General features: G+C 35.1%; 1 protein-coding gene across 2 annotated transcripts in view; it reads right to left on the reverse strand.

Annotated features, from left to right (window-relative positions):
* The window catches only part of LOC134651310 (uncharacterized), a 174839-nt gene that overhangs the window by 76789 nt on the left and 72926 nt on the right, over positions 1-25124 (reverse strand). The window contains exon 2 of one of the 2 annotated variants that reach the window (XM_063506368.1): positions 22835-22885. The exons of the other annotated variant lie outside the window; for it this stretch is intronic. The gene's annotated coding sequence lies outside the window, so the exon portion shown is untranslated. The remainder of the gene's footprint in view (positions 1-22834; positions 22886-25124) is intronic. 2 annotated transcript variants of the gene reach the window in all.

The raw sequence follows: 25124 nt of genomic DNA on the forward strand, positions 1-25124 counted from the left end.
TACGCGATACTGTAATATGTTATTACAAAACTACATTGTTCGCAACTAATAATTAGCGACAAAGCCTATGGGAAGCTCACGCACTGGCCAGGGTACTCTAAAGTACGGAAAATAACAGCTATTCAAAGTATTCATGGAAAAAATAAGTTCGCTTGTCTTCGAGATTTTTTGTTGCATAGAAGAAATATTATTCTGTGCCTAAATAAATGAAACAATATAATTGTGTCTGTATCTTATTGTAACGATAAACCATATCTATCTATTACCGATGAATACTCTTAATTAGCCTCTAGTCTAGTTAGTCAATAACACAAAGTTAGAAGAAATAAGTCACTGTCATTCTCTCTCCACTACTGTGTTCGTCTACCGGAATTCTTACTCGGTGTTTAAAAGTTGTTGGTGTAATGTTGACGCAGCATAACATTATATTGGGTACAAGTATATAACTCTAACTCAAGACAAATCGCATTCGATGCGCAAGTCCAATTACATGTGTATGTATAGATCGGTCCTTCCACATTCTGTAACCTAGAATACGTGTCATCTCCACTTCTCTCCACACATTCTTCTATCCAAGTAAAGACGTTCGTTATAATTGCTTGAGAACCGCCACCCTTTCCGCGTTCTAAACGGTTGTACTAAACGTTGCATAATTACACTTCTCATGGCAAATAAGAAACGGCTTCCGCATACATACATTACGTTCTCTAATTACATTGTCAATCATGTGCCACAATCCCTTATCTCAGCTTTTTATCGATTTTAACTATTTTAAAGAAACCAAAGGGTTTGCTTGGCTACTCCAATTGTAGGCAAACATATAAAAGCGATTAAAACCTGACCTCCCAACCCAGGGGAAAACCAGCCCCCGATTTTTTTTTTACCTAGTCTTTTTGTAATAGCTTACATTGTGTTCCACTGTTGGGCGAATTCCTCCCATGCCTTCTACCATAACTTTGTGCATGCTCCTGCCAGTCGCTACTCTGCCTCGGTCAATATGTGGTGGATGAATTCACCTAATCTAATTTCTTATAACGTTTCCTTTCACGATTGAGATAATATATCACAAATTCTTAAGTAAGTTTCCAAATGCGACGAGCCGCGATTCGAACATTTCGAACCCACCATCTCCGGATTGACATTTTTGTGCCTGAACCACTCGCCTGCAGTGACAAGGAAGCTTCCACGTATCGTTACGTTTACTATTGCATTGTCAATCATGATTAACATCTAATGATTAATTCAGGAGATGAAATATCACACTTATTTGTTTCCGAGTTGTTAACACATTGGAGGAAAGGCACGTAATTATCATTTGTGACACCTTTTTGTGGTGTACTCATTAGCAACCAGTTTTTGCCGATGGGCTAAGAAAGTATGTGATGTATGAAATGAATATGGGCATGTTAACATTTAATCGCACCCCTGTAGTCTTAAAGGTGATAATGGAGATAGATAGATAGATAGTATTGAAATAGATACTTTAGTTATAAAATTATGTAATTATTAGGTAGGGCAAACCTTGGCTTATCGGTGATACTTGGTAATTCGGTGATACTGCGTTATAATCTTACACAGTTCTCACCATGAGGAAATGCGAGCTATAAAATTGTTGGCAGCTGTTAGTTTTGATGCTTGCAATTGGGTTGGCAGCGATTTAATTGCTTACATTTCAGCATTGTAAGCTCAGCGTAAGATAACAACGCATCATCACCGAATTACCAAGTATCACCGATAAGCCAAGGTTTGCCCTACTTACGCAGGTATACCTACTCGTAGCAATCGAGTTTTCAATTGATTGTATTCAACTTTAGTACTGACAAAAATGAGACCCATCCCATAGTTTGTGATCAGCAACCTACAAGTACTCACATAGGCATTTTAATGAGATTTTAATATAAGTTACCATACCTTGTACCTAGTCGAGTTCACAGACATCTTTACAAGCCAACGTCCAAAAAATATACTTACACGCCTTTAAGACACTGACAAAAAGATCGTGTACTTACACATATTTATGGAACGTTTGCTAGTAAAGATGTTTGTGAACTCGACCTTACAACAGTTTTTATCAAATTTACCACCAATACGGCTACTATCAGATTGGCACTGACATAAACGCCGTCGAGAACGTAATTTACTTTCTCGATAGCGTAAATGTCAGTTTTAACTTTAACACTGTCAGTGACTCATGGTACGGGCTTAAGTAGGTACACCGCAATTGGGCGTTTTTTTTGTTGTCCCAAACACTTTTTTTTTTCAAATTTGGGATTTTTTATGTTATTTCTACTCAGAATCACCAGCTCTTTCTATCCTAATAGGAGAAAAAAAGTGCCCTAAGGTTTTTATTTCCATTCCGTCACCATTTTTCATAGACTTTGTATGGTGGTCGTGTAATGGAATGATCGAAAAATGTATGGAAATTTTTGGACACTTTTTTTCTCCTATTGGGATAGAAAGAGCTCGTGATTCTGAGTAGAAATAACATAAAAAATCCCAAATTTGAAAAAAAAAGTGTAGGGGACAACTAGGGCTTGCAATTCGAATATTCGAATATTCGAATTTGTCGAATATTCGACCTGTTTTGATATTCGAATATTCGGCCGCTCAGGTTTCGAATATTCGAATATTTTTTATTACTCTAAAAAAATCTATGTCATCCGCTGTAGTTACAGTTTCTGTGTGTTTTACGGGTATTTACAGTGAATGAGGAACGGTAGGTACCCAAATACGAAGGATATAATATTTTTACTGTATTCCTCTCGATAGACTTCGTGAATACAGTGAAACTTAACTCAATTTAAAAGAAAACGAAATCAAAAAGTATGTTATTTTTACGGTGCGTAAGTTTTAAGTTAAAGGGTCATTCTGTTTATTCAGTACAAGCGTACGTTAAGCGAATTTTTGAAGTCTAAACCTTGCCATTTATCGCAATTCTCAAAATTAATCATACCAAACCTGCCAAACTTGGAAATCTAACCATGCACCTTTAGCTGACGAATTATCCACCCAGTACTCAACTAACTTTTTCCCTTAAATATTCCAATATTATACAATTAGCCGACCATTAGGAATAATAATTTGCCAAAACAAATAAAGTCAATAAAGATTCAAAATACAATGAAATTAAAGGCCTTTTTACAGGCCTCTACAAGTACAAGTTACAAGTTAATTTAAATCGGAAAATAATTACCTACTAAAAAAAATATCTTACATACCTAGGATGGTTAAAGTTATATTATTTCACGCAACGACGCATTTATAATAAGTTTTATCTAGAAATATTAAATACGTTTAATTTAGGCGTTTTACTTGTTTTTATAAATGTGGGCATCTTATAAATAGTAGGATGATAAAATCTAGTAAATTAAGTGGATTTCTGCCAAATATCCTTAGTTTTAGCAATATGTGAAAAAAGCTTTTGAATAAAACGATAATAAACCGATTTCTCGCTCCTTTTCTTATTTTTTATAATATTCGAATAATTATTCGAATATTCGAATACGTCGTCAGAAAAAGTCGAATATTCGAATATCTGAAAGTTTCGAATATTTGCAAGCCCTAGGGACAACAAAAAAAACGCCCAATTACGTTTACGTCTCTTGTTAGTTTTATGACGCAACAGCGACGTGTGAAATATTGTGCGACGTGTAAAAGCTGCAATTATCACCTCGGATTGAACGAAAGCCACCGTTATGTGGAATTTACTGACGCAGCTCCGCTAGCTACATCTAGAAGTATTTGCGTCTATAATTAGCTATAAGCTATTAGCTGACCGAGGTCGGTAAAATGCGCAAGATATCGCTCAGAAGGAACTGAAAATAACCTAAAAAAACAAGTGAAACGAGAAAATCTAGAATAAGCTACTTTTAATTCTTATAATGAAGTTAAGACAACCTTAATTCTAAGACAATTCAACAGGTTTATGAATAAGTAGGTAACGTTTTTACAGCTCCTAATATCAGAAAATGTTACATTATTCTTATATTACCGGTCACAAAATTTCACAGATTAAAGATCGATCTACAAAACGGTAACTAGAAGTGAATTATTGCATTTCGATGCGAAATATATACCTACATATGACAGTTTCTATCCATTAACATAAAGTAACCATGTAATGAGTGGTATTCGCCTTTGGTATTTAGTGTGAAGATGTAAATTCGCTTTTGTACAGTCGTCATTAGATATATCGGAGCGGCCGAGGTGCCCAAAAATATCAGAACACGCACTCTATCGCATTGACAATAGAGGCGTGTTCACATATTTGTGAGGGCCTTGGCTGCTCCGATATATCTGACGGCAACTGTACCTACTCGTAAGGTGTTTTACTACTACTATACCACTAAAGTTGTCGGCGAATGTCAACGGTGCCTATCGCCATCTGTCACGCGCTGTACTGTCATTCACCTCGCGCACTGCCCTTACACTTGCGCAAGCGACACCTGCGTGGATTGATAGGTATTATGTTGTTTTTTCGTGTTTTATGTATTTCAGGGCATAACTATCAGCACAGAATAAATAATAGTACTAAGTACAGAAGACTCACTCTCTAACAAAACGCGTCTGTTACGATCAGCACAGATATGGCCGCTAGGTGGCGACAGCGCCACACGCGGCTTATGGCTTTCCCCAAAATTGGGGCGGGACGGATGTACTTTTAGCTACCTGTAGCAAAGCGACGAAATCGCGGAGTGAGCCACGCCTGCTATAATTACTGTTCTAATATTGTACCGATAGCAAGTTCAACAGTGAATTGCAAGAAACACCAAAAAGTTTCTTTAAACTATTTTGTTAAGTATTAATATAATATTTAATAAAATAATAAAACATGTTAAGTATTGTATAGAACATATCATCGACTTCAAACAAATCAGAAAATAAAATATCTTGGCCGATTTTATTTAAATAGATGGGTTATATGAATAAATAAAGGTCAGATATTCGTAATGCGTATGTGAATATAATATTATTATTTTTTACTGTTTTTGATTATTGATTTATTAATCCCTTCACGGAATAATATCGGGCGTAACTTATAAAACTAGCACAAGAGTATTCATTTATTCAAAGTAAAGTATTAGTTACCAATGCAGCTGTAACATGAGACTAGTTTGCGGTCCAACAGCAACACATTCGATAAAAAATATGTATGTAAGTGTGAAGTGTTATGAAACAGTAGCAATGATATGAAGATTTTTTAGAAAATCCTCTCAATTAGGTACCTAATGAAATTCTAATGATTTAACCATTAGGTGCCTAGCAATTTTAATAGATACCTATTTAACTTTTGAAATAATCGTATTAGTTTATTAAACGTAAATGTATGTAACTATATCTGGGGGCACGGCAGTGCCCCGGCCAAGTCGAGCAAAACAAAGAGGCACGGCCGTACCATCCTTTTCTCGAAGCGATTCAGGCCATTTTCGACGTCCTGTAATTTTGTGCTGGCTGAAGCTAGGACCCTGAATTTTTAGTAATATATAGGGCTAAACATATGCTTAAGATATATTCTCAAAAACATTCAATTTGAACTAGTAGTTTAAGAATTATTGTACGTCAAAGTTCCTTATTTTCGACACTGACACACTCACTCACTCACTCACTCACCTACGATCATCATAATTCTAAGGTACTTCTAGTATATCCACAAGCTTCAAATTTTAAACATAAGTAGTTTTCAGTTTATCAAGCCATAGAAAACCTAAAAATATTGCAATAACAGTCACGTTTTAAATATCTAAGAACTGCATAAGTAAGTTTGTAATCCCCTATAAATATATGCTATTACAATGTTACTGTTGCAGTTCCTACAAATAGTAGGTAAAGTAAAGGTACACTACGATGTACGATATGAGTATGAATGAAGATGTGTTTCTTTATGATATGTGTACTTATACATAGTATGGGTATGAGTACCCGAAAAGAAGGACTACCTACAAAAAGAGATGAGATCCCATCAAAAACATTACATGTAAAAAGGTGCAAGTCTCGCAACACTTCTACTACAAAAAAGTTTTGAGATGTAATGTGAAACCAAGTCGGTTATTTTAATCAGTGCCAGGGGGTCTTAAAACTGTATCAAATATATATATTTAATTTGTAATACATATAATGACTTGGCAATCGCACATAATGCTTTACTCGTATCGTACTCGTAAACATGTGTAATGCTCGAACTGCAATTAGCGGTAGCGTTATGTTCAATTAGAAATATTTTTAATAGGTGACGATGATCCCTATGTCATTTTGCAGCCGTGCGATGGCCAAGTCATTATACGTATTACAAATTAAAGATATATATTTGATACAGTTTTAAGACCCCCTGGCACTGATTAAAATAACCGACTTGGTTTCACATTACATCTCAAAACTTTTTTGTAGTAGAAGCGTTGCGAGACTTACACCTTTTTACATGTAATGTTTTTGATGGGATTTATCTTTACAGGTGGTGTAACATACGAACATAGAAACGGCCATCGAAAAATAAATAAATAAAGTTGTAATGTTGTCATGTTGATCGTTTTAATTGCTGATTTTGGTTTATCGATAAACTGTCTATCATCTTGACTATGTACCTGGTGAATGTTATGGGATGTGTTTAGCTTTAAATTTAACTGCAAATAGTACCTAACTTATTCCACCACATCTTTATTCCACGCACCACCAGATTCTAGCAACTATTACAATATTTAGCATTCGTTTCTCAGGCCAGGAATTCGTACATTGCACCTTAGCGATGGAAATGCATTAATTTATTCAGATTAATTCTGGCCAGTGAATAATTGACTTTCTATGATTCCTTGAAATGTGGTTACTTGATTCAAATCTACGCTAACATTTGCATGCAACTCCTTGTAATGAGTTGCGTTTAGGCTGTTGAGTTGACAAACTAATAACTTGTGTATGACTGAATGATTTAATTATTATGGTTAATGTTAATCCGCATTGTTTAGTACAGGAATGTTCAACTATTGGGACTTGCCCCCTAGTGGACACATCTCAAATGGAAGGTGCCGCACTACGCACAGAAAAAAAAATTGTTTGTTTTCTGCCACTAATTAAAAAGTGCCTTATGACTTTTTCTCCCTAACGACGGTTCGACGTATTCGAGAATATTCGCTTTAACTTTTTAGGCTTCCATAGCGAAAAGGTAAATGAAGCTAGATAGCTTGTAAATAATTAAACTATACGATAACTACGTAACTTTGGGAACATACATTTCAGTTATTACAATAGTCTGAAATCATTTTTTTGCTGAATTAAATGCTTACTTACAAACAGTTTAACAACACTAGCTAATGATTTATTAGTAATCAATATAACTATGTAGTACAAGGTTGAACAAAACTGCATGCAGTCACTGCAATTGTTTAATCAAAACAATGATTTAGCCGAGTTTCGGTTTTACTTCCTAGTCAGCTAAAAAAACAGTGCATGTCAATACTTTTAAATTATGTTTGTTACGCCAAGTACTTAAGTGCTAATATTGTGTTTCTGTTTTGAGGAACAGATTGGCTCTTTTAAAACTACTTTTCGGACACGTGGCCGAACTATTATGCAATATAAAATGTTTTTAATGGACCTAAAATAATGACATCAGAATTAGCATACAATAATGACAAAATGTCAGCAGACAATGCAATGATTGGACAAGTGACTGACGATAAAATGATTATCTGTCAACCCACGGCCAGTCAAATGTCAATTGACATGCACCCATTAGGTTGATGGCAAAATTATAGTAGGTACGGTACGAGTTGGGTTATGCAACGTTTTTTGATCGATGACTTGGTCAAGTGCATATCATCACTTGTTTACTTATTTTACCAAATTGTTGCCAACAAGTCTATAGGTACATTAATGAAGACAAGTAGGGAAAAGTAAGAGATACCTAGTATTTTATGTAGGTACTACAAGCAACTTTACTTTTACTAAATGGAAAACTTACCAACCCGAATGAGTTTCACATTGTCATTGATAACAATAAACATTACCTGAAACAATATCATTTCGATTAACAAATACAATAGTTATTTACGATACAAGTGCGGAAAAGAGGAAATTCGAAACGAGTGGCGATAAATTAAAACACGACCGAAGGGTGTGTTTTAAATCGTCAAGAGTTGCGAATTACCTGTTCTCACGTGTATCGTACAACGTTTTACAGTATATATGGCACTAACTTTCGACATACTTACGCACGGAAAGTGCTCTTTCCCGCACTAGTTCGGGAAAGTAGCACCATATGTATTGTAAAGTAATTTACAGTACATATGGGGCTACTTTTCCGCACTAGTGCGTAAATTAGCACTTTTCGTGCGTATGTCAAAACTTTAAACTGCCATAAGTACTATAAAACGTTGTTCGATACACGTGCGAATAGATAATTCGCAACTCGTGTCGATTTAAAACACTCCCTTCGGTCGTGTTTTAATTTATCGCCACTCGTTTCGAATTTCCACTTTTTCGCACTTGTATCGAAAATAACTATTTTCGTTCATTATTAACATATTTACAAACTAAATGACTGTTTCTATAGTCTTAAAGACTAACATTTCAAAATAAATTTACAAAGTCGTTCTATTATTTCTAAAAATTTTTTTTTTTTTTTTTTTTTTTTTTTTTATTTATTTAGAACACAAACAGTCACATAATGCAAATGGATTTATAGTACAATGTAGTGTACTTAACATACTTAAGAAACAGACCTGGAGGTTCATTAATCAGTAAATAATGTTAACATACATAATAACCGTAGAAAGAAAAAGAAATTTGAAATTATGAACCATACCTATTTAAATTATATTTACCAGTCTTCAAAACAAACAGTATTGTGTGAAGTTATATAGAGGGTACGTACGTAGAAGATTGGAAAATAGGTTTAACATCAATTTCTAATTTAGTGTTATCGGATAAGACAAGTAGTCATCAATTTGTTTCACTGTTTGGAAGGTAGGACAATCAGAAAGTTACGTGTATACATTTTGTTACCTATTTAAAACAATTTTTAATATCTAAACTAATATTTAAACTAAAACAATTTACGTTTAAGTTCAATTTTGAGACTAGACAAGGAAGAGTGAAAAGGATCAATATCATGTAAGTGCTTATTAACATAACTAGGGACTCGTCTGAAAAAAGTGTGCCGAGAGTAATTCTTACGAGCAAAGCTGATATGAAATAGAGATCTGGAACGTAGGGGGAGGTGCGGACAACTGAAAGTGACTAATTCTAAGAGATTCGGACATTTTATTATTCCATTAAGAATTTTAAATAAGAACATTACATCTAAATAGTTTCTTCGGTTATAAAGGGAAGGAACACAAAAATGCTTCGCTGCTAACGAAGTACGTTCGAAATAATTGCCCGTTCTGTAACAGAGAGATTTTAGAAAAATATTTTGGACCCTTTCCAGGCGATCAATATGAACTTGATACTGAGGTGTCCAAACAACACAACCAAATTCAAGTATACTCCTAACAAAGGAATAGAATAAAAGTTTATAAGTATTGGGGCGCCTGAAGGGCTGTCCGATCCTGAGAATCATCCCTAACTTCTTATAAGCTCGCTTACATATGTTATCCATATGTAAACTAAAATTTAATTGTGAGTCTAATGTAACACCTAAGTCCCTAATGGAAGATACCCGGGCTATATTTTTCCCGACTAAGGTGTAATTGAAAAATTTAACAAGGATATTAAAATTACCATAATGAGTATTAAAATAACCAAATAATCGGGTTGTGGATATGAATATGAACAAATCAATGACATTATGTCCTTGCTTGAGTTTTGCAAGTGCCGCGGCCTAGATACATAGCACATGAGACTAGGCGATCGAATTAGGCAAGCAAGACCTAGGCGTGTACATATTACCTACTCAACTCATGTCTCATACTTAGGGTTGCCAGATCGAAAGGCGCTATTATCGGGAAAAAATATATTTTTTTCGGGATTTTGGGCCTTAAGTCGGGAAAAAAAACATTCAAATTAAATTAATTGTATTAAAAACTACAATATTTTACATTATTGGCACTACGTCAGCTGCTCTGCCCAATCACGCCACGCGCGCAGCGCGCGCGCTGTCGGGCTCGGGCTCGACGCGGGTCGCTTGCTCGCTCGACGACAGTTCGGAACTTGAAATTATTGTTTTGAAGCTGTTTTTCCGGACAATTTTCACTTTGTCGGGAATCGGGACAACATGCTAAAAATCGGGAGAATCCCGCCGAATCCCGACCATCTGGCAACCCTACTCATACTCATTTTTCATATAAATACGCTCAAAAAAATTTGGCGCAAAAGATAGAGCATAATATGTAATCATTTATATAATTACTATACTATACTATTTCAATCATTAAAAAGTAAATATTTAAAAAGTTTGTTTTTTACATATGGTAACATATTATAGGTCCTTTCCCTAATATAGATAGATAATAGGATATTAAAGGGTCAGAAATGTGGTGAAATTGTATATTCAATATCAGTAGGTACTGTGTTGCGAATCTAAATGAAAATTGATTATAATTTTCGAAAGTTTTCATTTAGCACGTAGGTACCAAAAATGGCATGACCACGGGCGATGAAAGCGTCCCACATGTATTGTTACATACGCGTCCTACAGCTGAATCATGTTTGTATAGGAACCTATTAGGACGAATAACTTTCAGAAGCACATATCTTGCTAATTTATATCACTGTACAATAAACCTTCTACAACTATAAAGTTCAGATTTATTTGCACCGAGAATGACATGGGAGGTTGAAAGAGAACCATTGGTCATTTGTTTTGTGCAATGGCGTGCATACTGATATATCATTATTGAATTTATTGATTCGAAATCAGTCCCCGCCGGCGTTTGTAGTAATAGATAAATACTTCCGTTAGTTATGTATTATGTATACAATTACTATAATAAGTTTGGTAAGTTGGCGTTAGGATTTTATGCAGCGATTTATCAAAGGCATGACAAAATAAATGGCCGTACAAAAATTACATGGCCGTACTAAAATTGTTTATAAGAATTATAGTTACCTAACCTTTAATTTTTAGGTACTGAAATAAGGTTTATTTTAAATTGTAAAACTCGGTTTATAAGACATCTGTATTAAGATATCCAAAAATATTGTTTTTTTTTATTTGTTATGAATGACAAACGAGAGAGGCGGCGCGTGCGACCTAATAGAGTAGCACCAAGTCAAGCTACATAACTGCATTTACAATGACAAACAAAGTGTATAATGTCATCATTAATGTTTTTCAATTCACAAGTTCCCATTATCCCCCCTAACAAAAAGTGACATCTGCTTGTATTACAAGTTACAAGCTTTTAAGAGCCAACAGGAGTGGTCATTTCTTCATACAAACGTACTCGACTGTTTCCTCCGTGGGTTTTGAAGCTAGAGCAATGATTTTTTCAACACAGATTAATATTGTCAATATCTGTGTCGGACCGTTTTGCTTTTTTTGATATTTTTGTTTTTTAAGGCGCTAGAGCCCTTCAAAAATGGCCTATATGGCCTAATTGACTATGCCGCAATGAGAGGCGTGCTATTCAAAACTGATATCAATTAGTCAAAAAAGCAAAACGGTCCGACACAGATAATGTCATAATCATTTAGATTTCCAAATTTGGTTACGATTGGTTAAGTTTTGGAGGAGGAAACAGTCGAGTACGAAACCTCGATTTTTGAGATTTTTACGCAGGATTTTTCGCCTTGTCCTTATCGCACTAGTTTTAGGAGCCGCTTCCGTTAGGGAGACGGGTATATTTACCTAAAATATTTAAATCTTAGCTCCTGTTGGCTCTTAAGTGCTCAGGACTGTCTCAATTAGGTATGGTGTACCTATACCTATTGTATAATCCAAATTTGACGAACCCAACTCAGTTTTACGAGACTTTTCTTTTTTTGATAGAGTTTTCTTTCTCATCATAGTACACTTAGTTTGTTAGCTTAGCTACTAGTAACAACCAGGATTTTACCATCTAATGAAAACATTAATCAAGCAAGTAGGTTAATTGCAATTCAATAGCACGACCCCACACAGACAATTAATTCCTACGCCTGTTTAAAATGCGCTTCTCAACCTGCCTGGTGACTCAGGCTTTACTTGAAGTTGCTCCTCTATGGAGGAACTGAATATGGAAACAGTGGAGGCCGAGGTTATGTAAGACAATAAGGTTTATAAAGGAATTAAATGATCATTAGATGAACATTTTATGCCCATTTCAGTACCGATAATACTTGCATACAACACAAAGATACTTAGTGAGAACTGTTCCCTAAAATTTAGATAAAATATTATACAATGCAATCCTAGCTCTTAGTGCTATAATATATTAAATGGACAGTTTTAAAATGTACCTTAACTAAAACCGCAAATATTACCAAACGTTCTCTTTTAACCATTTAACAATTTTTTGGGAAATCCGGACGTTTATTTACCTAAAGCTAGACAAAAACAAATACCTAACTGATGACGAGACGCGTGCTGCCATGCGACCACAAACCGTGTCTGTAAAATCATCATTAAGGTAATAAAAAAACCTTACAGCATGAAAAGGAATTTACATATATTATGTAAGAAGTTATTCTGGAGTGAAATACTTAAAATAAATATTTTGCTTTCGGCAAAAACTATTTTCTTATTGTTTAAACCACTTGAAAAAAGTTTTCATTTGTTTGTAGATAAAATAAAGTCAGGCCAAGCATGTGAGCACAACAGACGATACTCGTAGACCCAGCCGACGAGTATCCGAGGGCATTTCGCGAGATCGGTTGATGATATCGCCAAACTGGTGGAAAAGAACAGGATACTAATGGGTGGTTCATAAAGATACCCAACATTTTAAAAGGTCGAAGGAGAGAAAAGAGTTCCTATTCCATTTGTTTCATAATCTATACTCAAACCCTGAAATGAAATGAAATATGTTTATTGCAAGAACATAGTGTTTGATTGATCCAATCACAGGTCTTAAAATAAAAAGTAGTCCTTGTGTTCTACCCTATGATAGGCATGCAATACAAAGCACGCTCGGCAAGCAAGTATGCAAACATTACAATTTAAATTTTAAACATTTTATATACTTACCGGATGATAAAAAACATTTTTTCACATGTGTGTGTGACAAAAGTTCAATACCTGTAGCCTAATAGGTCAGCCGCAGCCCTTGCCCAAAAGTACTTGTCAGACCTCTCACTCATCACAACCTTCAGATCACTTCCAGCGCCACTTGGCTGATCAACTACAATAGCCGAACCGGCGGGCCTTGACCGGCTAAGCCGAGCTGCACGATACATCTGGTTTATGAACCATCGTCTACAGTTAACTGAACCATTGTCACCCTTATTTCAATCACACAAGGCATACCAATGCTCAGCTAAGTGTCATTATGTTAGTCTAGATAGCAACTAACCATTGCTATACGTTATCACGTTGCAATAAGGTTTACGAGTGGCCAAAGTTGCCTACCGGATTTGCTACGGTTTTTTTATTCCCACGACTTTGATTTGAGATAGGTAGATTAAAAGTTTATTCGCTTTAATAACATGCTGTATTGGAACTGGAATATCATGACGGTAAGGGTTGGTAAAATCAAATGCCTTTACAATTTTAAATAATCATTTACATTTAAAACTATTATGTGCATCCCCGGGAAATACAGTTTACACGAATTGCGCGTCAGAACCAACTTCGATTTTCGCGGTTATAGCCCAGCTCCGTGGTAAGGTAAACGTACTGGTGCTCGATGCGGTCCCAATATCTGTCATCTTAAACTTAAGTCATTGTCAATAGTGGTGACAGCAGGGTGCCCAGCCTACTTGGAACGAAAGCACTGTGCGTACGCATTTCTACTGTACTGTTGAGACTTCAGATGCTCGTTTGTTTTAGAGAATAGAGTTGGTTAATAGCTGTCTGTTAGTAGCAGTAAAAGTGCATTTTCTATTTACAGTGTCAAAAAAATGATTTACACACGATCATCATCTATAAATTTTAAAATAATGTGCATGTTATGATGTCCGGCCTACTTCTGTTGCCAATCATTCATACACAGACAATAGAACACAGAGTTACTGCCAATGTCATCTTATAATCCTATCCGGTGGCGAATGCACTAGTCCCAAAACGCACTATTAGTCAATACACTCTAATTTCGAAAGCCCCTCTTCTCATAAGAAACTAGGCCCAAAATACCATATTTCCAAAAAGGCTCATTCTCGATTTACACGAGAACCATTGAGAACTAGTCCCAAAATACACCTTTCCCAAAATACCCCAAATTGTGTTCACCTGTGCGTGGCGTAATACTTTATTCTCATAATGCGTAGGTCTCAAAACACTCTAGTTCCAAAATACCCTATTTTTTTGGAATGTCTCTTTGTGACTGCTTTCAGCCGTAATCATTACCCGTTTGATGCCTAAAATATTTTTTTCAAAAATAGGATTTACGTATTTAATTATTATTTTGAGCTATACAGGGTGTAATCGTTAAGTGTTGCTCGGCGATAGTTCCGTAAATATAGCAGATATCAGAAAATTTCAAATTGATATCGAAAGTGCATATAGTGAAAGTGAAGGGCAATATACACACGAGTGTTTTAATGCCTGTGTTGATAAAGCAGTGTATGGAACTATCATAATTAGGTGGGCGAGAAACTACCCTCATTTATGGCATTATTTAATTATTTAATGCCATAAATGAGGGTAGTTTCTCGCCCACCTAATTATGATAGTTCCATACACTGCTTTATCAACACAGGCATTAAAACACTCGTGTGTATATTGCCCTTCACTTTCACTATATGCACTTTCGATATCAATTTGAAATTTTCTGATATCTGCTATATTTACGGAACTATCGCCGAGCAACACTTAACGATTACACCCTGTATAGCTCAAAATAATAATTAAATAAATCCTATTTTTGAAAAAAAAATTTTAGGCATCAAACGGGTAATGATTACGGCTGAAAGCAGTCACAAAGAGACATTCCAAAAAAATAGGGTATTTTGGAACTAGAGTGTTTTGAGACCTACGCATTATGAGAATAAAGTATTACGCCACGCACAGGTGAACACAATTTGGGGTATTTTGGGAAAGGTGTATTTTGGGACTAGTTCTCAATGGTTCTCGTGTAAATCGAGAATGAGCCTTTTTGGAAATATGGTATTTTGGGCCTAGTTTCTTATGAGAAGAGGGGCTTTCGAAATTAGAGTGTATTGACTAATAGTGCGTTTTGGGACTAGTGCATTCGCCACCGGATAGTTATAATCCATTAATTTCCTGTCAACAATTGTTGATTAACTCACAATAATTACTCTGGAGCAATAATTATAGTTCGTCCACAATAGCCAATCTTAATTTGATAGTAAATTACTACTTATACGCTGGTCCCTACAAGGACCTCTAAACCAGTCTAAAGTGTGTCAACCTTAAGCACCTGAATGCATTACATTACTTAAAACAACAGTAGGTTCTCGGAACATAGACGCGTATCTCGCCGGGACATCGAACGCGCACCCACGGCGCGACGGACTGATGATATCTGCGCCACCGGCACTGTGCCACATCTTGGATAGGCACAGAGGTGCCATTAGAGCATTTTTATGAAATCGTCTACCGTTGTCCCATATAAACGCCTGAAGATTTGCAGGTACATGAGTTTCTTTTTCTGCGACAAATGCCCGAAAAAAAAACTTATATTCGAAATAAAATGCGTTTGTACGGGACAGCCCGTGGAATGCTTATACATATTTAGTAACTGTAGATCATTACCATGCTCTTAGTATTGCATAAAAGTTAGTTCTTTCTTCATCCACAATACATAGAGTAGATAAAAGTTATCTACCTCTATCTATGTCTATCTATACATATATAAAATCCTGGCGGGTCAGGAGGTTTAGTCAAGATGACACTCGTACATCGACAAACGTCAAACGTAAAGAACTAATGTATCGGGATGACAGATGTTACGACGTGACTATTTCCATACATTATTGTAGTTCCTATTGGCCTTTTCTATCAGGCAATTTTATTACTTAGTCGTACTATGCAAGGACCATATAAAAAACGGGCGGCTTACCGCTAGAACAATTCAAACAACTTTGCAAACAAATTAAAGGTCGGATAGGTAGTCAGGCAAACATTGAATGCTTAATAAAAACACGCAATCCTATAACTGGCTACTTTTGTTAATACCGTTTTGCTAGATAATGACCTAAAAGCTGAAAGTCATAAAGTCATTCGTCTACTCTTTGAGTGCACGCAAAACTACCGGCACATAATCACTACATAGTATAAAACAAAGTCGCTTCCCGCTGTCTGTGTGTCCCTATGTATGCTTAGATCATTAAAACTACGCAACGGATTTTGATGCGTTTTTTTAAATAGATAGATTGAATCAAGAGGAAGTTAGCGGTTTTACCCGGGGCGGTAGTTTTAGATATGAAGTGAAGCATCTGTCCATAACTACGCCTACGCTACTTTAACTAACATCTTAATACGCGGTACGTTTACGTTTTCGGACGGGATACCGCCGTCGTGACTGCGATAATGGTGATAATACCGTTTAGGCTTATTCTGCCAGTAATGAAGCCATTGTTGGACGGGTTGCGCAACCGTGACGAACTGTCGACGAGCAGATTGAGGGCTTAGAAGGATACGTCGATTTGTTGTACATGTGAACAATGGATGGAAGATATGATCATGTATAGTACAGTGCTGCGAATAAGGCTATTACTGAAACGATAAGGTGACTAGATTGTATGCTGGTCAGTTTACAAAAACAAAAGTTTTCGGTTCTGAAATATTCTTAATGTGCTGAAAATAAATGTTAAGTATTTTTAGTGACTTAAAAATGTTATTTCCGTGGGTAAGCGTAATGTGTATGTACTACGGTGTATGATCGTTTTTTTCTCATCTTCATCATCATCATAACTTAAGAGCTCTCTCTTGTCATTTTTTCTTTCTTGTGCCAGTCTTGTAACTCTTCTACAGCAGTTACTCGTACGAGTATATACATATAATATATGTTTATCGTCGTAAATATAATTGAGAACAACCAAACGAAGTACCACGCAATTTTACTCAAAGACTTGCGATAAGTCTTTGCAGTTGCAACATTCTCGTTAGTAAAGCTTAACACCTCCAATATCCGATGTTACATTATATTACGATCATTATTACACCAATTAAACCCATCTAACTCCAATTACTGCATATGACGTAAATGCAAGATTTTCCCAATACTAAACAAATTAGTGATTGGACATCAAAAGGTCAGCTTATAACTGGTAATGCACGATTGACATTTACGAGTACTTCTACGATTCAGTGGCTCGTTATAACTCGTATGATGACTATGATTAAAGTTGGAAGAACTCGAGTCTAAATTTGACTCGAATCAGTTTTACAACCCGCACCTGAAAATTCTGAGAGACTTGTTTGAGTCGAAACTTTTTTCAATTAGGTATATTCAGGATCTGACTCAAATTAACTCGATTTGTAAAATAAATATATAATCTTTAATTTTGGAGACTCTGTGAATAAAAGAATTGAATAATTTCGCTATTGAGATACCTTGTGTCGATTCTTGTCAATGAGCTAAAACTTTTAATTTTAATAATTTGAAATTATTTTAAGAAATTTCAAATTTTATACAACTGTATTTATTACATTAATATTAGTTAAATTCCAACACTAGGCGAGTGTTATTGCGTGCTCTTTTCGTGATTAATTTAATACTTGATAAGTCAAGTCATCTATTAACAGTATAAATAAGTTAAGAAGGTAGCGTAAAGGTGTTAAAAGGTGCTTAAAAAGATGATAATACGAACTTTAGAGGTCTCCACTTAACAGTAATTTGTGGAAAGCATGACTTTCAGAAACACGATTTTATGTAGGTAGGTATGTTGTATGTAAGTACATACATACCTACATACGGCATTTGTCCCGAATTTGGAATGGTAAGTGGATGATTAAATTTGTACATATAGTAGGGTGCATTGGGGTAAATCCGAAGACGGGGTAATTTTGAAAATGGCAAATATCTACTAAACTAAATAGAAAAGCTTTCTACTGTGTAGCAACAGTACGCAAGATCCCATGTAAGCGTGCCAGTGGTATAAATGTTGCTAAAGTATGAAGTGTTTCTAGTTTAGTAGATATTTGCCATTTTCAAAATTACCCCGTCTTCGGAATTACCCCAATGCACCCTATATGTACTTTTTTCACCTATCGACAATACCTATACAAGACTTAAATGCGACATACGCAAAATGTCCCAAAATTCTTAAGTTTTAAGGGCAATTAAATTTACTTAGGTGCAGTCGATATCAAAGAAATGCTTACATTTCTGCACTTTATTCCTATAAGTACCTATATAATAAGAAGATACACCCATATTTTTATTTTACTTCAACAGTATGTAGTTACGTACGACGTAAGGTATTGATAGTGATACCAACGAGTACCTATAAGCACGTTTTTAGAAAATAAAAAAGCTAAACGTGTCGATAATAAACTAAATACAAAACCTATAATTAGGTGAACTTGAAACCTAAGCATCAGCATGACCAACGCACACCACGACACCAACCCATAATGTTTACCAAACAAAGACACGTGTTACACACATCAATCAATTATATACCCAGCGACATCGCAATACAGTTCCTAATCGAACATGTGCACTGTCAGACGGATGCCCAGACATATTGATATATCGACATCAAAGCCCAGTTTCCATTTAAGTCCAGTTCCATATAAAGAAACGCAAAATTGTCAAGCAAATTTATGGAAAAAACGTCTCTAGCCTATTTAATATAAGGTGCAGAATCAAGTGATCAATTACTCAGGATATCTGGCTTAATGTAATTTCTGCTATACATTAATTATCTCATCCTGATTGGGTCGATGACATTTGGAGGCTTATGATGGTTTTATAATCGGGCTATAACAATAAATTAAGTTTTTGTGATAATTTCGCCAAGGACATGTGTGTCATCAGTCTCAATACGAATTAGTAATAGATGACTAATTTAATAGGCGATGGTTATAAAAATTATGATAGAGACAATAAAGGAAGGGCAGGGCAAACTCTTATCTCAAGATTTAATGCTATAAGTTTAGACTTCTTTCTTGTGTGTGTTCTGTTTACTAAAGCATAACAATTATTTCAAACTGGAGCAAAAGTTACAATACAAATAAAACGTTCAACAGTCGTGTTACGACATTGACCTACCTGTGAACTTATATCTTTGTATGCTATTAACTTCAAAATTTAGACATAATTACTATTATTAAAAATCATTCATTTAAAACTGACGACCGTATTACTTCGTGTTAAGTCACATTTTAGCATAGCTATCTAACCATATAACTTAACATATGAGGGTTAAATAACAGCTAATGCCCATTACAAACTAAAAACCACAAGGTCGTGTCAAGCCGCAATTGTCTGCCGCGCCCTTGCAACAATAAAAGCGACTTAATGTCACATCTCTTTCAAATGTTCAATTCAAAAGTATACCTTAATTACTTATACTAAACGCCCAAAGTCAAATGAAATTAATTCTGGGATAGGTGTTAGCAAAAACAATTTACCTGCCATAATAAAATAATACGACCAATTTGCATTTTCGCGTGGCTATAAATGCTTTATCATACCAAGTTTAGGTTGTAGTTTCGCGATAGCGAAGCTATTAAGTGCAAAATTAATTTTGTATCGCAGTTCATAGTATATACTATCTAGTAACCCAAAACAGCACGCATAAAATGCCCTTGACATGCGGCTCCCATGTTTTATATGTCTCACAAAGCGTCAAAAGTTTTGAATTAGAAAATAAACTATAGGTATTAACGTTTAGAATAGCGTTTCAACAATTAAACTGTATACATGTCTCATGATTTTTATCTACTTACTACATGTTTATAAGAAACATAATGGTGTTTATTAACTATATTATAGCACTATCGTGTATCAGGCGAAGTAGTAGTTAAGCTATATAATTTTAAATGTTTTAGACTTGTTCTTAAGCAGTGAAAATATCACTCAGTAAAATCACTACAGCGTGTAATACCACACATTAAGTGTATTAATCACTCATTACATCTATTAAAATTCGTTTTATGAATTTTGTATCCTCATGGGATAAATAATAATAACCTAGAGTAGTATTTTACGGCAAATAAAAAATGGTTAAATTGCCGTCACTTAAACAAAATCTAAGGATTTTTTTGCTGTTTATGTTCGCTTTGTTTCCTAGAGTATGTGTTCTAACTACGCTAACGCACATGAACATCGTATTAATAAATCAATCTCTGATATAATTTGTTGTGATTCTGACAAAGTTCAAAGGCAAATCAAAGATAAACCGAGTAGGATATAAAGCGTAAAAACAATGGGTTTTCATTTCTGAAACTGAAATCTCGATAAAAGTCGGACAATAGTCTCATGACAAAAACTATATAGGTAGATCGACATTCCCACACATTCATAGAAATAATGAAATATAGTGAGAAAGCAAACGACAGCCATAACTCTATCGTAACCACATTCCAACCACAAACGATTACCTATTATACCATTACACTGTCACAGCAAGACTGACAAGCCATATAGAGCTATCACCATCTGACGCTGGACAACTTTATTAAAAAAGATTACATCTACATTTGAACTTTTAAGAGAATATAAACTCAAACAAACTTGACTTAAGATTCAAATCTATATTTTTCTAATTATAGAAAAGACCTTTTCACAGATTTAATCTTGATCTGATCACGCTACACAACTTGCTCTTGTGGTTTTGATATGATAATTTGAATTAAACAGTTTTATAAACGGACTATCGGTGCACATGGTTGTAATTGCTCTAGTAATTGTTTAATGAATAGGTACCTTAAGGTTGATATGCTTTACGTCCACTTTCATGTAATTATAGCCTATAGAATTAGTTTGATTTTACATGTCTGTTCTCGCGCGCCACAACGAAAAAGACCAAGATGGCTGAGGAAGACTTAATAATTAGAAAAATAAGAAAATAGACAAACTGGAAGAGGAATCATGATAGCCGGAGGAAGATAGTAGGCCAAGATCCACAAAGGATGTAGCGCCATCGGAAGAAGAAGTAAGACCCCGCGCGGCGTATTAGAATAGAATAGATTTTGTTTTCATAAGCACAAACACACAAGACTAACAGGCGGCGATTTAGGCCAAATTTTTTATTTATAGTTTAGGCTTAGTTTTTAATTTTAGTTATAATTTTTATTTTAAGGGTTTTTGTTGTTATTTGTTTTAATCTTTAATAAATCGAAATATTCCTTAAAAAAAAGAAGACTAAAACTATAAAAACAAAAATACATAGGAATCAGAAAAACATAGGAAACATAGAAACAGGAGAAAACAAGCCTGATCTTTAGATGAGACCATCAGCTGAAACAATCACGGCAGGTAACGAAAGAGAAAAAACATGTTCAATAGACAGAAATAAATTTAAATACAGTAAACTAAAGATTAAACAAATACAGGAGACACACAGGTAAAGATAATATAAATTTGTAAATTCATAAGCTATCAAATCAGACCGATCCCATCTTGGCTTATTAAAACATCTTCGATCAATAAGTAATCTTAAATATCAGGTCACTGGGGCTTAGTTCTTAGTTAGAATAGTTAGCTCACTTTGACTTCAAGTTTTGGTAAAAGACGCAAAAAATAGTATCTAGCCTATCTCATTATAATCTAATTGCAATAAAGTGCAAAAGGTACATGGGAACGACTGCCTCGGTCGGTTTCTCAACCGCTTCTGTAATTCGAGACTCGTGATCAAGCCTCATCTCTGAATCGTTTGGACACCATGTTAGAAGGATCGATAATAAGCATCAAGATGTCAAAACATAAACAATCAGTTTCGATCAAATTGTATCTGAGTATCTTCTTCTTACTTGTAAAGGTCTCGTTAGTTCCACGCTACTTTGTCCGCTAATAATCGTAAATACGTGGTGTTAACATCGATACTCGTATGAGAATGCAATTGAGAATGTAAGGTATTTGAAATAGATTGAAATCGAATGTGTTAGCTTAGCTCAAACTGGTTCAGGCGCTATGGTACAAACATTAGCACAAAGTTTCATAAATGACATAGAACTCCTTGTTGATACATTTGTAGGGTTACATTTTGAAGTTGGAAACAATTTGGCATGGAAGCATGGTATTTTTTTTAATATTGTAAACGCTAGTTCACACATTCGTTCTATTTAATACATTAGCACTTTATTTTTCACACATTTGAAATGATTTGAAAAGGTACTCACAATAAAAACTAACTGTAAATGAGTCAAGGCAAGCGGCAATTGTTTGCGAAGAGTATCCAAGGAATGCATGCAATCATACGAAATGCACGAATGCGGCAATTAAACCTAATTCCATCAAATTACGACATGAGAAAAACGTTGAATCGGATTTTAGCCAGTTATTTTTTATGTATGTATATGACTTTTTTGCCAGTTTAGGTATTTACTATATCTAGTTGGCTTTATTCTCACACACATGATCGTATGCTTTTCATTACACATTTTCATCATACGAGTAAGTTGCTGTAATGACTTTAGAAACGACTCGCAGAAAGTTTCTACAAACAAATGATACTTTATTGTGAAAAGTCCCATGATGTAACTGATGTAACTAGTATTAAGATATAACTGGTGTTTTATTTTCGAAAAAAGTATATTTAGAATCTTTTTCAGTGATATATAACTTAAAATTCCCACTTTATATTAAATCGGTCTAACAAAATATTTACTGACTAGGTTGTAATTTGAACTCACCTTATGTTACATGCTCAGCGTGTTTACTGCTCATTTTCACAAAAAAGATTCCTTACCTGAAAAGAAAAAGAAAACATAATGACTTTAAGTCCATTACCTCGTAATACTTTACTAATTACAGAATTAGGGTCTTATTAAACGAAATTATATAAGTAATTTGCAGAGTGTTGGTAGTACTGTTTCAGTATAAAGTTATCGTTGCCGTTAATGGGATGCTACGATGTAAAATATGTTTGTATCCCGAAAAGGTGGAATAAATGCATTGATAATATTTATATTTTGTTATAAGATGATCCTACTACAACTAACACTGGTTAGAGTTAGAAACTATCAGTCTAAGGGTCTGTTGCACCAAACTGTTAGCCATCGTTAAAGAGTTCGCTAAATTTTATTGTATGGAAAGTTTGATAGTATACCGCCGCGGCGCGCCGGGTGACGTTGATCTGATCAGCCTGTCAAATGCGGATGGTGCAACTGGGACTAAGAGAGGGTCATTGTTGTTAAACTGCAATTAACATTAACAGTACAGTAACTTCTTCAATATTTGATCAACACTTTTCTTAGGAAATTGTATCAATATTGCTGACGTTTGATTGCAGGTAGGTATGTATTAAAATAAAGAATTGAACTTTACGATAATTGTTACAGGAGAATCGGCTTCGTAAGTACTTGCGTACAGGAGTGCCTTAATGGCAAAATACGTTGTTAAAACCAGTGGATTTACATTGAAATCACCTTTTACAGAATCTAGTTGGACTCGTCTTTATTGACTATATACTTATAGTTTGTGGTTGTTTGAACAGTCGGTTTAGTATGCACTATTGAAATCGACGATTAAATTCATTACATTACTATGACTATAAGAATAAGAATACTGCATTGGAATGGAAACTCATACGAAGTGTAAGAAATATTAAATTTTAAAGTCTTCTGGCAAAGACGTCGGTCACAAGGTAAGAAATATTTTTTATAGGTTCTTCCATGTTTTTCGTGGAATTAGCACAAAAAGAATTGCAATTTAGCACAATAGAAGTAGAATTAGTTAAATACAACATCATACATCATACAATTCATTGTACATCATACAATTGTGCCACGTGTTTCACTTTCGCCGTAATTGTGCTTTCGGCAAAACACCGCTTTTTCGCTAATTGGTGATTGGCGAATCGATGTCGCGTATCGAATGGTCTACGGCTATGGATTTTATTATTCGCAGGAAACCAGAACGTTAAAAATATAGGATGCTCAACGAATATGTCATCTGTGTCTTTCCTAATTAACTCCAGTTCCCCGTGCAAGTACTGAAAAAGTAGAATGCGCCGAACCGAGATGAAGAGGTTGATCACAAGCTGCTTTAAGGTAAACTGTCGATTAAGATTTCAACTTCATGGAGCTTACATTATTTACAAACTCGATTATAAACGGCGATTCCCTCGATGATTAATCGCAGCTATTTTACAATTCTAATCCGACCATATTGATGGGATTGACATACGTTTCACAACTGACGAGAGACCTTTGGACCAGTGCCGATGCCGGTGTAAACTTGTAAAACTGTAGACTTGTATTTAAAAGGCCCTGAACATAAATCCTTTGCCGGACAATAAACTACATCTAACCATCAGCCCAAGATAGACAAATCCACTAAACAAACCCAAGGAAAGCTGTCCGAGCAATCGAAAGTGCTCGATTGCTATCAGAACCGGCACTGATAAGGCAATACTAGGGAGGAACTTACTCTGTGCCTTATACAGCTAGTTTTTGTTTACAATGTCAATTTCTCTTTCTAATGTTGTTTATTGGTTCTCATGACGTTTCAGGTTTGTGAAACATAGCCATTAAATAAGCAATAATTGTTTCTTATATTGTTGTGCGCTTTCTTGAAGGAAGAATTTCTAAACAAAGTGAAACGGTGTTTATTGCGCAATGACTAATATATTTATAAATACCTAGTAATCAATATGAAAATGATAGATGGCCAATGTAAACTCTTTATTGATGTTAGACTCGTTTTAACTAACTCGGTAAGCAATGTTATTGTTTGTAAAAGATAATTACAGCTGAACAGAGTATTAGTAGCACTTAAGTCTATTGAGCAAATATTCCGTTTTTTCACCCAAGTCTAGACTCGCAGTTATAGTGCTTTAAAATTCATAATGCACTAGATTACATGCATAATGGAAGTACTAGAAAGCCAATAATGGGTATCGAGAAAAAGTAGGTGGTCAATGTAGGCCAGCAGTGATCACGGTCCAAGTGGTCCAACTGTGGTCCGAATCGGGTTTCTTAA

This window comes from Cydia amplana, chromosome 10, assembly GCF_948474715.1.
Source record: "Cydia amplana chromosome 10, ilCydAmpl1.1, whole genome shotgun sequence".
NCBI classification, from domain to species: domain Eukaryota; kingdom Metazoa; phylum Arthropoda; class Insecta; order Lepidoptera; family Tortricidae; genus Cydia; species Cydia amplana.